This window comes from Manis pentadactyla, chromosome 10 (genome assembly GCF_030020395.1).
Source record: "Manis pentadactyla isolate mManPen7 chromosome 10, mManPen7.hap1, whole genome shotgun sequence".
Lineage (NCBI taxonomy): Eukaryota > Metazoa > Chordata > Mammalia > Pholidota > Manidae > Manis > Manis pentadactyla.
This window is the reverse complement of record NC_080028.1, coordinates 38,421,046-38,436,611: the sequence shown is the minus strand read 5'-3', so window position 1 is coordinate 38,436,611 and position 15,566 is coordinate 38,421,046. Positions and strand designations below refer to the sequence as shown.

Genomic DNA, 15,566 nt, shown 5'->3' with positions numbered 1-15,566 from the left:
ACAAGTCTCTCACCTGGGCTTTCCCTGGAACTCACCTAGGAGCCTTTCCAGTGTGGTGAGTGGGCACAGGGAGGAGGGGGAGATTCCCTGGTATCTGGGGAGGGGTTGAATCAGACCTTTGGCAACGACAATGAGGTCTGATGCTGCATTTCCTTAATGTGACTCTGGCCAGTAAACGAGATCAGAAGAGCTACTCATGGGTTTCCATCCTCCAGTTCCAAACATCAGCAGAGCCTTCAAGTTAGGACAGCTAGTGAACTCCTCTGTCTGGGGAAGAGGAGAATGGTCGGAAAGCTTTCAGTCTTTAGGAAGCGAATTTATCCACCACCATCACCTGCCCCCACCCCCCACTTCCACTGTAGCCTGAGTTTGGGCAATTCAAACTTTTCCTGGAAAGAACTCCCCCACCCCCAAGCCTCCTGAACCCCCATTCTGGTCCAGAGCAGATGCCTTCCTCAGTGGGACTCCCAGCTCTGCCACTGAGGTAGCAGAATGATGCCAGCTTTCCTGGGATGTAGCAGGTTCTCTGCTGAAGAACAAGACCCAAGAGCAGCTCATCTGAGGCAGGGGAATGCCTGGCCAGAAATGAGAGATATGGGGAACAGAGGTACAGTGAGGAGGTCTTTATTTGGGACTTAATTTATAAGCATCTTAAACTCTGAGGACAGCCTTGACCCGGTCCAGACCCCTGTTCCCCCATCCCCCTATGTCTTCCTGAAGCCAGCAGGACTCACAGAAGAGGCTGAGACAGCAGGTGGTAAACTGTTCCAGGTTCATTTATTGAGCTTTGCAAGAGAAAGTGTCCATGGGCTGGGCTTTCCCCATAGCCTGGTGCCATCTCAACTGTTATAAATAATCCTGAAACTAAGTACCCTATTACACTGAGGGGAAGTTGTTCATATGATGTGAAACCTGAGAATACGAGTCAGGGGAGGAGGGATGATGGGGGACAGGAGAGAGAGATGGGGACCCATCACCCCAAGGCTCCTCAAGTATACCCCGGAGCTGGTGATAGATGAATTTCTGAAGGAGCAGATGGCATTTCAAGTGAAATGTTTATAGGAAATGAGTGTGATTTAAACAATGTCTTGGCCGATAAACGCCAGCCAGATAGGGGGAGAGACCAAGGTGAGGAGCAGAGGAATCAAAGGCCTGGAGGCCCCCAGTGTTAAGTAGCTGTCTGGAGCTCTGCTCAAACATACACACGAGCTTCGGTCTTAACATGTCTTTAAGAGCTGGTTGTGATTTCCTTGAGGGTGGCTCAGATTGAGACTAGAGTAGAGCCCCCGGCTGAGCACCTTCAATAACCGTCCATCAAATCCTCTTTAGAGACAGCAGCCTCCTCCCCTCGGCTCAGGGAGCCTGCGACTGGGGAGGGCCAACAGGCTGCCCTGCTTGTCAGCCTGCAACTAGGCAGCTTTGGACCTGTCTGCTCTTTGCACGGGCCCTGTCCTGGATGCTGGGGCAGAGCCTGGGGACAGGAATTGAGCCCCACTCTCACAGAGCTCTAAGTCTTCAAGGAAAGGGAAAACACACAACCTAGAACAGAAGAGAGAGAGAGAACGAAGAGAGCAAAAGAATGGGAGCCAGGTAAGAGAAAACCGTCACCAAATCCAGAATCTGGGCCCTTCTCCCCATGTCCACTGCTGCCACCCGGTCCAAGCCACCCACCTCTCACTTGGATTAATGCAATAACCTTTCAGCAAGTCTCCCTGCATCTTCCCTTGCTCCACTGCAAACTACTCTCAATAAAGGCAAAAGGACTGTTTAAAACTTAAGTCCAATCATGTCTTTCCACCCCATTTAATTCAGAATAAAGATAAAAATCCTTAAGACAGCTTACACGGTCCTACATCATCTGGCCCCTCATGATCTCTCTGATGTCATCGTTTCCCACCTGTCTCTTTGCTCACCCCACTCCAGCCACACTGGCCTCCAGGTTCTACAAACTTGCCAGATTGTGCCTGCCCCAGAGCCTTTGTACCAGCTGTTCCCTGTGCTTGCAATACTCTTGCCCAAGGTATCTGTGGGGCTTATTTACCCCCTCACCTCTAAGTGTTTGTTCAAATACTGTATTCTCAATGAGGCCTCTTTGACCGCCATATTTAAAATTGCAGATTTCCCTTACATCCTGATCCCTTTCTCTGATCTGTTTTTTCTGTAACCCTTATTACCTCCTAATACACAATATACTTCTTTAATAATGTATTGTTTATTATCTGTCTCTCCCTGCCAAAATGTAAGCCCCATATGGAAAGGGATCTTTCTCTGTTTTGTTCACTAAAGCATCCCAAGAGCCTGGAATAATGCTTAATAACAATTGCTGAATGAGCAAACACAAAGGATGGGATTAACCAGGGCAGTCTGGAGGGCAAGACAGAGGGATGTTACCCCAGGCTTGGGGTTAACTTGTGTTTTATTCACCGCAGGCCATGATGATGACCTGAACATCAAGATGATGGGAACAAACCTGGGCAAAGGCATCATGCAAAGTGGGGACATTCTGCTGCCAAAGGGACTAGCTTGCATTTATCACCTGAAGCTGGTAGAGGACTTGGCTTTAAGGTAGGATTTCATTATCTCCATGACCAAAGTGTACTTTGGTATAAGGATACCAAAGGGATGTGCTAGGCATGAATGAAGTGGTTGGAGGTGAGGGGGACTAGGGGGCTGATTGAGTATGTACCTTGGAGGAGGGAACTGAGTCATCATCTGAAAAAGGATGTCCCATCTCCACAGAAGGCAGAATAAAAAGCCATGGGCTGCATGTAAAGGAGAAGGAATTGGAGCTAGACATCAAGGAAGATGTCTCAACAGTATAACAGGTGTGCTAGAGGAAGGCACAGAGACTTGTGCTCTGGAGAACCTGAGCTGGACCCAAATGGGTGATGCCTCAGCCAGGTGAACAGTGAGGGCCCTGTGGGTCTGGGAGGCCCTTGGATGGCAGGGCAGGGGACGAGAGCCCTGGTGAAGGTTTCTGCCTCTGCCTGGCTCTGGACCCCACCTCCTCAGCTGCAAGTCTCCTGCATCGTACCAGGGCAGGAGGGGAAACGGAGCATTTGGGACTCCAAGGCCCTACCCAGTCCAGCTGTGTCCCTTTACCGCCTCTCCTCAAAACCTCAGTGCTCAGCTCAGCTTTGTGGCGCCTTCAGGATAGAAACCAGGAGAAGCAGAAAATAGTTTGGAGAGTTACACAGGACAGTGATGACTGTGGTTATAATGCAGAGAGGCCCTGGGTGGCCTGGTGGTCCTGAGGAGGAGAGGGAGACTTACTTGTCACTGTATAACTTTTGCTGCCTTTTGAGTTTTCAACCATGTACATGTATTTCCTATTCCCCCAGTGTGGTGTCTGATAGTTTATTTTCTCCTCTCCACCACCCTCAACCACCAAAGTGGCTGTCCACTGCAATTTGGCCCTGCCCCTGACAAGACATGTGACCTTGAGCAAGTCATTTAACCTTTCTGTGCCTCTGTTTTCTTCATCTCTAATCGAGGATCATGACCTTCCTCCCATGGCTCTTCATTCATCTACTGGTACCACAGGCATGTATTCTGTGCCAGGCGCTGAATCCAGCACTAAGGATCACACGAGACAATGTATGTGGAGCCAGTACCAAGACACAGAGTTATTGCAAAGCCTCCTTCCTTGGATGCTTTTCAGGGCCGGGCGCTCCAAGCCCCTCCTCTAGCATGGCCATGGAGGGATTGCTTCAGTCTACTTGTAACCTCTCAGCTTCCAGCACTGCTCCCAGGATGAGGCTGCCACCGTCCTCTGGATAAAGTATCAGGGGCTGCAGAAATAGCCTCTTTCCCAGGCTTTTCCACTTGACTAGATTCCAAGGGCATCACTCTGCCTGCAAAAAGGAATAATGCTGAAATTCATCTGTAGGTTTTTAGTCTGAAACTTTAGGAGGGTCCACTTGTCTGGTCCCCTGGGGCCTCATCCCTGAGAATCTGCTTGTGTCCTGCTCTGCTCATTTCTTTCCTTTCCTGAACCTCACACCTTTCTGGGGACTGGCACAAGGGCTACAAGTCTGGGGTTGTAATCTCTCTCATATTTGCCACCCTCTAAATGGAACCTGCAGTGTGGAGGAAAGATGGTCCCTTCTTTAAACCAACAACCACAGTCTCAGAGCATGTAGGAGCTTGTTTCAGATGGAGGAGTAAGTTTCCAGAGCTCCTGGCAGGAGGTTGTCCCCACTCCCTAGCTGGCCACTGAGGACTGGGTGTCAACGGGAGAGAGGGGTGTTTATAGGAAAGATGCACTGCTTCAGCCCTGGCCGTCACAAAATCCCAGGTTAAGTCAAAGTCATTATGATGGACCATGGGGAAGGAGGGATCAAGTTTAGACACAAGGAAGCACTTTCTTACTGTAAGGAAATGGGTTTACGGAAAGAGGTTGTGGAAGGTTAGATGGAGCCACTCAGACACAGTTCTTCCCAAGGCAGTAGGAAGGATGAGATGATCTAGGGGCTGCAAAAGATTCAGGGGTTCTATGCTGTTGCAGAGCTGGCAGACACCGGAGAGGAAGCCAGGGAGATGTCAGTTTATTCATGTCTAGAGCACCAACCCCATGTACAGGGACCAAGTTCTCTGGAATCCCCAACATGCCCAGCACAAAGCCTCACAACAGGGCAGACTGGAGAATCTGACTGAAGAGGACAAGTCTTCAACTCTTCAGACTGGAAAATGGTGCCAACTCCACTCTCAGAAGACAACTGCTTTAGAGCTCCAGAAAAATATATGGTTCTGGACTGTGGGGCCACAAGCACTTACCTGTGTGCAACCCTCAGCCTTGTGTGCTGTCGCTTGCTTTGATCTCACCTCAGTGTGTGGGCTGTGCCCACTCCAGGGACAAGTTGAGCGGGGAATAGGGACCTTGCTTTCAGACCTAGCTTGTTGGCTGTGCGGGCAGGACAAGTTGGTCAAATTCTCCAGCACCTGTCTCTCGGGAGTCTGGTGGAAAGCGACGTCAGGGGTCCTTCCACACCCCCCGAGGAAATAAGCAGAACAGCAGAGGGCAAGGGGAGGTGAGTGGACAGAGGTTGGGTTCAAGGAACCCCGCCTGGTGGGGGTGAGGGAGCTCCTCTGGGTACTCAGACCCTCTGCCCTCCTGAGGAAAGGGTGCAGCTTTTGGAGGGCAGGAACTGATCCTACATCATTTCAGCAGACAAGTGCCCAGAATGCATGGGTAGATGAGTCTGCGGGCCAGGAGCTAGCACCGCCAGCAGCTGGAGTGGGTCTTTGGATAAGGTCCTCCCTCTCTGGGCCTCAGATTTTTCTTTTTTCATGTCACATGAGGGTTTGCACTAGATTATCTCTAAGATCACCCCTGCCCCCATTTCCCTGTTCTCACATCTGTTCCTTCCAGTTTCTCTCCCTGTACATTTTCTCTTCTCCCCCTTTCTGTCCTTCTTCCCACTTACCCCGTATTCTCTGCGCTCCCCTTCTCAGCCTCTCCCCTCCCCAGCCAACTTTCTCCCGTCTTCCCTTTACAGGTGTCCCGCCGCTCCGGCACCGCCCCGGCTCCCTCCGCGTTCCCGCCCCGCTCTCGCTCTCCTCTCACCCAGTCTAGCGCCCCCTCGAGCGACAGTTAACGCCAGAGCCGAGGTGGCAAGAAGGGCAGGTCCTGAGCGGGGCCCCGGCCCGCAGCGCCGCCGGCCCGCCCCTCTCCCAGCAGCCGGTGCCGCCGCGCGCCCTCGCCCCGCGCTAATGCGATCTGGAGAGACCCGGGCGGGCGGCGGGCAGTCTGGGCCAAGTGTCCCGGGCGGCGCTGATGGATGGTCCCCTGACAGTAATCGCAGAATGAGGACGCGCTGGCGACGTTTTCGCCTGAGGCCCCGCTGTTCAGTAAGCCTGGGAGTCAGTCCCTCCATAGCGCCCGCCTCCTAGGCGCTGACCCCAACCCACTCGGCCTTGGGGAGGCCTGAGGGCTCCAGGTGAGGGCTGAGAGGCGCCTCCCCTGACCCTCAAGACCCTGCTTTCTGTTTTAGAATCGTCCTTAGGTCCTACATTACGTCTGTGCTTCTGAACAAGTCATTCATCTCCTTGTGCCTCAGTTTCCCCTTCTATACAATGGTAAATAATGGTCTTTCTAAGCCTGGACGAGAGTGTTAAAAACAAAGGAGAAAATACCAAGGAAAATTACCACTCTCCCTTAAGTAGAAATCGATTTTTACTTTTAGTTCACAGTGCTTAGAAGAGCCTGGACTAATGCAAGAAGCAGAAGGATAGCTGGGTGGATATCCACACACACAATATGTTTTACGGGTACATGTGTCATAATGTTTTGAGCTGTAAAATAAATACATCTGAACGTAAAAGCTGGCCATATCAGTGTTGCTTAGATGCCTTTAAAGAGAAATACGTAGGCCCAGGTATTTCTCCCAGGAGATGACAGCCTCAAGCAGAACTCTCTCCACTCTGCTGAAGCCCACATTCCCAGCTAAGCTCCCTTCCCCATCCAGTCTTGGGATTCCCTTCAATGCACAGCGAGGCTGACTATGGGCTGTGAGGGGAAGGTCCCTCTTGGCGAACTGTTCTGGACAATTTCCCAACTGCTCACCCACTTCCAGGTGACAGAGGATCTAAGACTCCTCTAGCCCTCCCTCTCCAGGGGACCCCCTTTGGGCATGGGTCCTGCAAAGGGTGGCAGCAAGGGTAATTTGGTCAATTACAATTCTGAGAGCACACCCAGACGCCTCCTCACTCCCTTTTAACCTTTCCCTCTTGTCAGAGGCCAAATCGAGTTAGTCTTGAGTTTTGATTTAATTCCTGAAATGGAGTCATAATCTGTTTAGTGTCCTTTTCCCCAAGTCCTGGGTACTGAAGTGTGTGTAGGGGGAAGGGGGAGTTAATGAGTGCAGCTCTGTGGCCTTATACACACTTAACCTCCAAACAACACCAAAAAGCAGGAGACACCATGGCCCTGAGTGCCGCTGGTGGCATCATGGTGATGGTGATGATGGTGATGATGAAGCTGGCAACTGCTATCTACTGGGGCACTGACCATTTGCCAGTACTGAGCCCGGCCCCGTACATGCATTTCTCACTTCATTCTCACAATGACTTTCCAGGTAGGTACCATTATATTCCCAATTTACAGAGGAAGAAACTGACCTTCAGGGAGGTTAAGTAGCTGATGCCATATCCTACAGCTCTTCAGAAATGGCAGAGCCCAAATGTGCAACAGTCAGAACTATGCAGCCTATACTTCTGCTGTGTGACCCTGGGCAAGATACTTAACATCTATGTGCACCAGTTCCTTCATTTGCATAACACAGATAATAAATAGGGATAATAATATGCCCCCTTCTTAACAAGATTATTATATTGACTAAGTGAGGTAAGGTATTCACCATATTCACAGTAAGCAGCCAATCGTTTATGTGCTGTAAACACTGGGATGCAGTTGGGCAAGGGAAGGGATGCAATGCAATGGGATGGCTATTGGTGATAAAGTGTTCTTGTTGATAATAGTAGTTATATATTGGAGAGCCTATTGGGCACAGGCAATACTACAAGGAAAAGATTGCTGTGCCTGTTTTACAGATGAAGAAACTGAGTCTCAGATGAAGTCAGTAAATTGCCTAAAGCCAACCAGTAAATGGCAGAACAGAGCTTCTATTCAAACCCTGGGCCCTTGGACTCCAAAGCCTGCTGCTCTCAGTGACCCCAGGCTCACTGGAGACTGGCCTCTCCTGGAGGAGGTCAGGGCTGAAGCCAACAAGCCCAAGACCCATCCTCTACAACCTGGGACCCAGTTTTCTCCAGGTGAGCAATGTTTCCTTAAAGAAATAGGAGGAAAGTAAATAAAGAAGCAGTTGAAACAGTCTCTCCCTCCCCCAAAGCCAATATGGAGCCTCCTTCCCCTCCCTCTCCTCACTCCCCTGTTCCCTCTGTGCTCAAGTTTGTGGCCATTAAATAGAAGAGGAGTAAGTTTGAACGAGGCATGAAATATTTATCAGTTAATTACAATATGCAGATTCTGTTCCTGGGGGTGATTTATCTTTTTGGAAATATAGGAAAAGATCCTGGAAACTTGTATCCTAATTGCTTGGCCTATTATTGTAGCAACCAGGTAGAAACTCCATTTACTATGTAACTACAAATTTTCCCGCTAGCTGCCTCTGCCTTTGTCACTGGTGGTCGGGAGACCATAGGCTTTTCTGATGAGAAAGGGGCCTCCAAGAGGTCAATATTTCCATTCGCCTGTTTCCTCTTGGGGTGGCCCCTTTCTAAATCCTAATAGCTGTAGGAAAGAAGAAAGGATTAGAGTCTCTGAAATTTTGAGATCTCAAGAGAAGCCAATCCTACATGACATCTTCTCCCACTGAAGCAGCATGGCCACGGAGGGGTGCCCCTTGTTGAGAAGCGCTCATCTGAGGCTCTCGCTCTCCCTGCTCTTTGCTGCACACAGGAGAAGGGCAAAGTGGCAGCCTCCTCTCACCTCTTCTGTCACCTCCTAGGCCCACACCTCAACCCTTGGCTGTACATTTAGCATCACCTGAGGAGCTTCAAAAAATCCGGATGCCTGAGCACTCCAGACCAACCAAATTAGAATCTCTGGAGCATCAGTATGTCTCCAAGCTCCCCAGGGGGTTCCAGGGTACAGCAAATGATGAGAATCTTTAGGGCTACTAAAAGAGGGTAGCTGGCAGGCAGAGGAACCCTGTTTGTCTGCAGGATTATGTAATTTTTATCCCTCCCTTTCAAGTGCTGGAGGAGGCAACTCCTTCACTTTTACTGGAATCTGAAGAGCATCCTTTTCTCTCCTCACAAGAAGCTTCTAATATTAATAACTACCATTTATCAAGCCCTTGCTGAATGCTTGGATCTATGCAAATAAAATTTAATCTGTCTACACACCAACTCTATAAGGTCAGTGGGTGTGTCCATTTTATGGATGGCTCAGAGAAGGTAAGTAATTTGCCTAAGATTCTACAACTCGCAAGGGACAGAGGCTGGGATTTGAATCCCAAACCCATGCCTTTAACCACAGTATTACACTGCCCCTTGGGTTCTTGATGGAAAGGAAGGGCTTCCAAGCTAGCATCTGAAGGGCCTCAGGACATCCTGGGGAGGGGAAGGGAAAGAGGATCAAGGCAAAGTGTAGAAAGGGGCTCCCCATGGATGGGCCATGGAGGAAAGAATGGTGGTAAGTGGGGAAGACTGGAGAGGGTATATGGGGATGAGCCGATGAGCCAAGGCCCTGGAGCAGGGTGTGGTGAGGGAGGGGGCAGTGGCCATGGAGAAGGCTGGGGAACAGGGTCCGGGGGCGGGAGCTGGCAGCCAGGACGTAGGAGCGGGGAGTAGTGCCCACCGTGGACTGGGTAGCTGGAGGGGGACCCTGTGTCGGGGGAGGGGCCTTTGTGAGGCACACAGCAGTGAGGCATGCCTGCCATGAACACTGAGGGCAAGAATAAGAGAAAGGGCCTGAGGGGGCTGGGGGATGTTTAGCTGCTGGGGTGATTAATGGGGGTGAACGGAGGGTGAAACACAAACTCTTCGAGCAGAGATGGTGGGGAATGGCTGTCCAAGAACAACAGTGCACTGTTTCATCAGGAGGGCCAATGTCCAGAGGAGGGGGAGGGAGGACGCCAAGCTTGGTTGCTCCTTCCCTTGTTTCCCAAGGCCTCTTTATTTGCCATCAAACAGTAAATTAAAATATACTCGCCAGCTCCAGGGGACTCTCTGGATGGACTTCCTACCTGCCTCCTGGCATGGGGGAGACCCAGGGACACTGGGGTGACTTGGAGAAAGAGCAAATGAGGTTTGGGACAGCAGTTGAGATGACTCCATGGAGCTCTCCACTGGGGCATGAAGTGGTGATGTGCTGGCTGGGCCACTGGCTTCCCTCTTGACCAGGCAGGACTGAGAGAGGCATGGGGGTTGAGTCCTTGAATGTCCTATGGAAGGTGGTGGTGGTCTTAGAGTGAAGTTCTTAGAGCAACCCCAGCCTCAGGGAAGCAGGGAGGCCTTCTTCTTGAGAGAAAGTTGGGGGAAGGAGGTCCTGGTGTCAGGGTGTTGAGCTGGATTTGAGGAGATTTGAACCCCCTCTCTCATTTCCTACTGCTGCCCTCTCTAAGTGCCGCTGGGGGAACTGCCTCGATTTTCCCATCAGCATTTTCAGAAGACAAGAAAGGAAGAGAGAATGAAGACAACTGTCTCAGTGCAAGGGGAGGTGAGCTGCAGGGAGGGATTTACATGGAAGTGATCTCACAGGACACAGTTTTCTCCTGTTCTAGTCTGTTACAGATGTGAAACAACTGGCGGATACTGCTTTCTCCACCCCCAACCATCTGAGAATCTGGTGTATCTTTTGAAGCCTTTGACTCATACAGGGGAGTGGGTAGGAAGGGAGGGAGGTCACGAATAAGAGCCGGGTGTGTGTATTCAGGGATCCCCAGAAGGCTGAGGGATACCAGCACCTCCTTATGGCAAGGGAGGCAGAATACCCATCTCTGATCTAGGATCACTTGGGTATTGGTCCTGGGAGTCCTTTTCTCAGGCCTTAATTCTCAGGCCTGTCTCAGCACAGAGCTTGGCCAAGCTGCACCCCTTGGTGGGGTTTCACTCCTTTTCCCCACTCGGCTTTCTAGGAACCAAGCCTACAAAGTACTTTGAAAGCTGAAATTAGTGGGAGGTGGTTTACTGAGTGCAAAGACTCTATGAGGTGCAATATAATTTGACTGGTAATGAGGCAACCATTCCACATAGGGGTTGAGTTCAAGGGCTACCTTCCAGAGCAGCTGGCCTCAGTTTGCATGTTCCGAGGGCAGGGGCTAACAGAAGTGCCCTGTGCCTCACAGAGGAGAAGGAAATAAATGAGCCCACTGGAAAGCAATGGTCACAATCAAGTCTTAATTATTAATTAATAATTCATAATTATTCCAGACTTGCAGATACGCACAAGCTCGCTGAAATTATTTCCCAGGGAGCAGCACAGTCAGAGAGGGTGGGAAGGGGACTTCATTGCAGCCATTATTTCTGGAGGCCCTTAAGTCCATTCCTCTGCTTCCCAGCCGGAACCTGGAAGAGATTCATTAGCTTCCTTTGCTAATAATTCCTCCTAACAGCACTCCCCCACCCCTCCCACCTGCCCCAAAGCTTCTAAACACAGTGCCCCACGGCCTCTCTGTTCTTCCTGAGGCCAGCGGGTCATCCCTGCACAGTGACCTCAGAGCCTGGACTCTGGCTCTGGATTTCTGGGGTCTCTGTTCCCCACTACTTGTTCTGCTGTTTACATATGGCATGCACTGCAGGAGGAGCTGCAACTGGGTTGCCAGGGAGGTGTGGCCATCAGCTCTTCTCCCTTACCCTCCTCCCTTCTTATGGGGTTTGCCCGCATATTGTGGAGGGAGGCCTCTCTAGGCTGGAAAAGAAACAGGGAGAATCCTCTAGTGTGGATGCTGCTGGTTCCAGGAGGCTTGAGGGCCTGACTCTGACCTCCTGAGGAGACACCTACATGGCATCATAAATGGTGATGGGGCTTAACAAGGCTGGGGGGGGGGCATGCCCAACACCAGACCCAGCTCTCTGCTGCTCCCCTACTCCCAACACCCATAATCCCAAATCCCCACTTCTGGTGATTTAAAAATATCTTTAAGGACCCTCTTTGAGACCCTCACAGCTCCAGGGGAGCTCCTCTCTCTCAGGGACTCTGAAAAAAAGAGAGGGGATTCTTGTTCTTCCAAATACTCAATGCTGTAGACCACACCTTGGGGCCTTATCTTCTGGCCATTGGGAGATCCTTAACCACAATCTCTACTGTGGAACCACCTTGTTCAAAATGCTAGAAGGAAGATGGAGCAAGATGATCATGGGCCAAGGGGATAAGCATTAAAAGGATTTCAGATCCCAGTTCTACAGCTTCCCCATCAGCCGTGTTCATTTGCATCAAATATGCATGTCAGGCTACATCTATAGGATGAAGAGAGTTGGAACTGGGGCCTTAAAGCACCCTTTTCCAAATCTATGGTACAAGGGTGCACTTGAAAAGCTCCTATTGGGTGAGGTGGATGGTCAGCCAAACACCAGATGGGCACCTACTGCCATGGCCCCACACGTCTGCCCTTCACTTGGAGCTCTCTCCTTCCTGGCCCCACTTTTGGTCTCAAGCAGAGGATCAGTTAGGTGTAATCCAAATAATGCAGATAATTAACTGTGGAAGCACGAGTTGTGTTTTTTAAAATGCCATTCCTTGGGCCTCCACAGATAAGATCTATAAATCCTCTCCTTAGCAACTCCCATTCTCTACCCACCTCCCCAACATACACTCCCAAATCCTAGCTACAAAAATCCTAAATGCAGGGGGGCAAACTTTCCTGATCTGCCATTTTTCCCCACCTGCATTCCCTGATCCCTCCCCACCACCACCACCAATTTTTTTTCTTCTCCTGAGCCTCCGTTCTTGGCTTCTTAAAAAAAAAAAAAAAAAAACGAAGAAGAAGGAATTTTCAATAGTCCCACTTGTCAAGCGAAGACCATCTTTTAACCTTCAACAGCAGCGAAAGCCGTGTGAACTCTCGGTGAACCAAGATTGAAGTCATAAATCACGCGTACAAAGGCGGCTGCGGAGGCTGGCGCGGGCTGCTGCACCTTTAACGCTTTCTGGGGCTGACAGGCGGCGGCCCAGCTAAAGTTCACAGCGCCCGGGGAGGCCCGCCCCGCTCCCCTCCCCCAGTCCTGGCCTGGCCCGGCCCGGCGGCCGCGCGCCCGCCGCAGCCGCGCTCGGGAGGCCCCTTGGCTGCTCTCGCAAGGGAAGGGGTGGGGGTTGGTTCTCTCCCGCTCGGTCCGGGCTGTTTCTTCCCTGTGTGTCGTCGTCGTCGCTTCCCCCACCCGTCTGCTTGCAGTATTTAAATAGGCAACTAGATCTGCCCGGACACAATAATTTAGCTTGTTTTGTCATTGGCATTTTCTAGGACCCCAAGAGCTGGACCATCCACTCCCTGTCTTCCCTCCAGAACTGGCGTCCTTCGTCTCTTGTCTATATAGGCCCAATAGTACAGATCCGTGGGGTTCCAGTAGAATCTGAGTCACTGGAACCAGGAACACCTGGCTGAAACATGTCATATAATTTGAAAGGATTTTTTTCAAAATATTTTATTTTTAAGAGGGCTAGAATTAGTCAGGCTCCTCGACTTGGGTGGACAAGCCAGCTGGAGTGAGGAGAAGGAAAACCTTCAAACAAGGCCCAGCTCTCAGGCCCTTGCGGAGATCTCCAGGCTTCCCGCTTCCCAGCCGGATCGCTTCCTTTCGGTGGCCTCTCGGCCTCTTCCTCCTCCGATCGTTTTTTCCTCCCCCCACCGTCTTCTCTTCGGTTTAATTAAAGTTCAGCGACTCCACTTGCCTTTCTTCTCGGAAAGCGGAAACCAGACGGCCCAGAGGCCACCGGCTAAAGGCCCAGTACAATCCCGGGCTGCCGCCGGCGGGGCCTCCCCTCGCCCGCCTCCCTCGGTCAGCCCCAGTCTCCTGGATCGGTCCCCTGACCGTCCACCGCAGGTGTGCAGCCGCCGGCCTGGGGGATTTGAACGGCCGGGACTGCGATAGGAGTGTTCTGTCTTCCCCTAGACTCCCACGCTGGCTCCAGAAAGTTTGGAGGGTGGGTACACCCCGACTCAGGCAACCCGCTCCCCCAAATCCACGGCTGACTAATCTGATATGACAGAAGTCTGAGATGGATTTGTTATATGTTAATTCACAAAGCCCTTTCCTCCAGAATTTAACTATAAGTTAATACACACCGGAAACCACGCGCATACACGCTCGTTAATGGGCTTAGGTATTAGCGAGTCCTAACGATGCATACAAATGTGCTCTGCGCTCTGTAGGCCCCTCAAGATTTATGGGCCTTGAGCTCTCTGAAGCTGTAAACAAGGAGAAAAAAAAATAAAAAGAGAGCGGGAGGCTGGGGGAAAGAGACAGAGGCCTGACTCACCCCTCCAGGTTGTGGGAGAGAAGGGCTCTTTGCAAGTGGGTTCTGTGTCTTTTCCTTTCCTTACAGGCTCGGGGTGCGTGTGGGGTTGGCGTGGTCTGGGGTGGTGTCTGCCCTGAATGCTGGTGTGCGTGGGCAGGGTGCTGTTTGTGGGCTGGGGTAGGAGGAGGCCTGCCTGCTGTGAATTGCTGTGCAGGGGCCTGAATGTAGCAGGCATTTGTGGGCATATACCTGTGTGTGTGTGCACACCGTGCTAGATGTGTGTGTGTGCAGCACGTGGAACAAACAGGCCTCCCTCTGGGCCCAGCTGCTGTCCCCTGAACCCTATGAACAAATCTCTAACAACAATCATAATAACAATAAATAATAAATAACAATGAAAACAGTAGTTAACAGTCTCTCCCTAGCAGGATAACAATAAAATGCCAGAGGAGATATTTTGAGGAGGGGACAGAGGAAGAAGACTTGATCACAGCTTCTGAAGGGAAGACAAGAAAGGAAGGAAGTTAGCTTCTTCGCCTGCCCTTGGGGGGCTGGGTTTGGGAACCCCCTCCCCCGACGTGGTCCTCCGACCGGAGGAGGAGAGGGAGAGCCAGGAGGCCGCTCTTTCCTGCTTTATCTCTGGCTTTTGCTTTGTGCGACCGGAGAGGGACCCCACTTATGGGGGTGGTTAGTGTCTTTGGGGACTCCCTGTATCCCGTTTTAAAAAAGGGGTCAAGCGCGCGGGATCAGGCCGAGGGGCAGGAATGGATGAGCCGGGATCCAGGCCGGCGGGCCGGCGGCCGCGCTGCGGGGAAAAGGCGCCGCGGGGCAGGGACGCAAGCAGGGAAATGTGTATGGCCGCCCCGGCAGAAGGGAGAGCGAGGCCGGGGTTTCCGGTAGGCCCGGGAAAGTTCCCCTCCTAGAATCTTTTTAGAAAAGAAAGAGGAGAGGGAGGGAAGGGTTGAGTTGCGTTGAATATTCCTTCGTGGGCTTGGAGCGGATTTCTATAAAGAAGAAAAGATACGGTCCCGGATTCTTCCACGACCGCTTCACCTCGCCAGGTACAATTTTCTGATAATTTTATTTGTTTGGGGAAGAGGGAGTCAGAGGTGTAGAGATACAACGCTCGCGGGAGAGGGAGCCGTCCCACAGTTTCGGATCTAACGAAATCCCCTCCCTTTACAAACAATTGCTTACACACACACGCAAAAAGGAAATAAAAAACACGAATTAGCCAACTTACTAAAAGAGAAAGAAAAGAAAGGGAGAAATGACCATAACAAATGAGCGTGAGAACTTTTAAAAGATTTAAGTCACAAACCTTTTCAGAGGTTTGGATTCTTTTTCAACAGCCGGTGACCCATCTGGTCTGAAAAGAGACGGAGCGCTACACTCGGCACTGAGTCACTGCTTTCAGACCAGTGCACGCACAGGGATTCGGATCAGAAACCGCTCGTCCTCGCCTTTGAAAACCACAAGGGTGGAGGACACTGCGATAGCCAATCGGACGCAATCACAGTAAAATAAAACGGATGGGAGAGCCGAGTGCAGGGCGAGCCGAGAGGACCCAGGTCTTGGGTTCCAGGCGAGGCAGCTGCCCCGGGCGCTGGGCGATGCGGCGCCGGGCTGTCCTCCGTCGGTCTCGGCC

At 51.4% G+C, this 15,566-nt stretch overlaps 1 long non-coding RNA gene across 1 annotated transcript; it reads right to left on the bottom strand.

The window, feature by feature from the left end:
* Positions 1–269: 269 nt before the first annotated feature.
* Positions 270–15,364, bottom strand: LOC118927297 (uncharacterized). The gene is made up of 3 exons (XR_005030786.2): positions 15,240–15,364; positions 3,274–3,329; positions 270–1,539 (listed from the first exon to the last, which is right to left on the bottom strand). It is a non-coding gene; the product is annotated as an uncharacterized LOC118927297 (long non-coding RNA).
* Between the last annotated feature and the right edge of the window lie 202 nt (positions 15,365–15,566).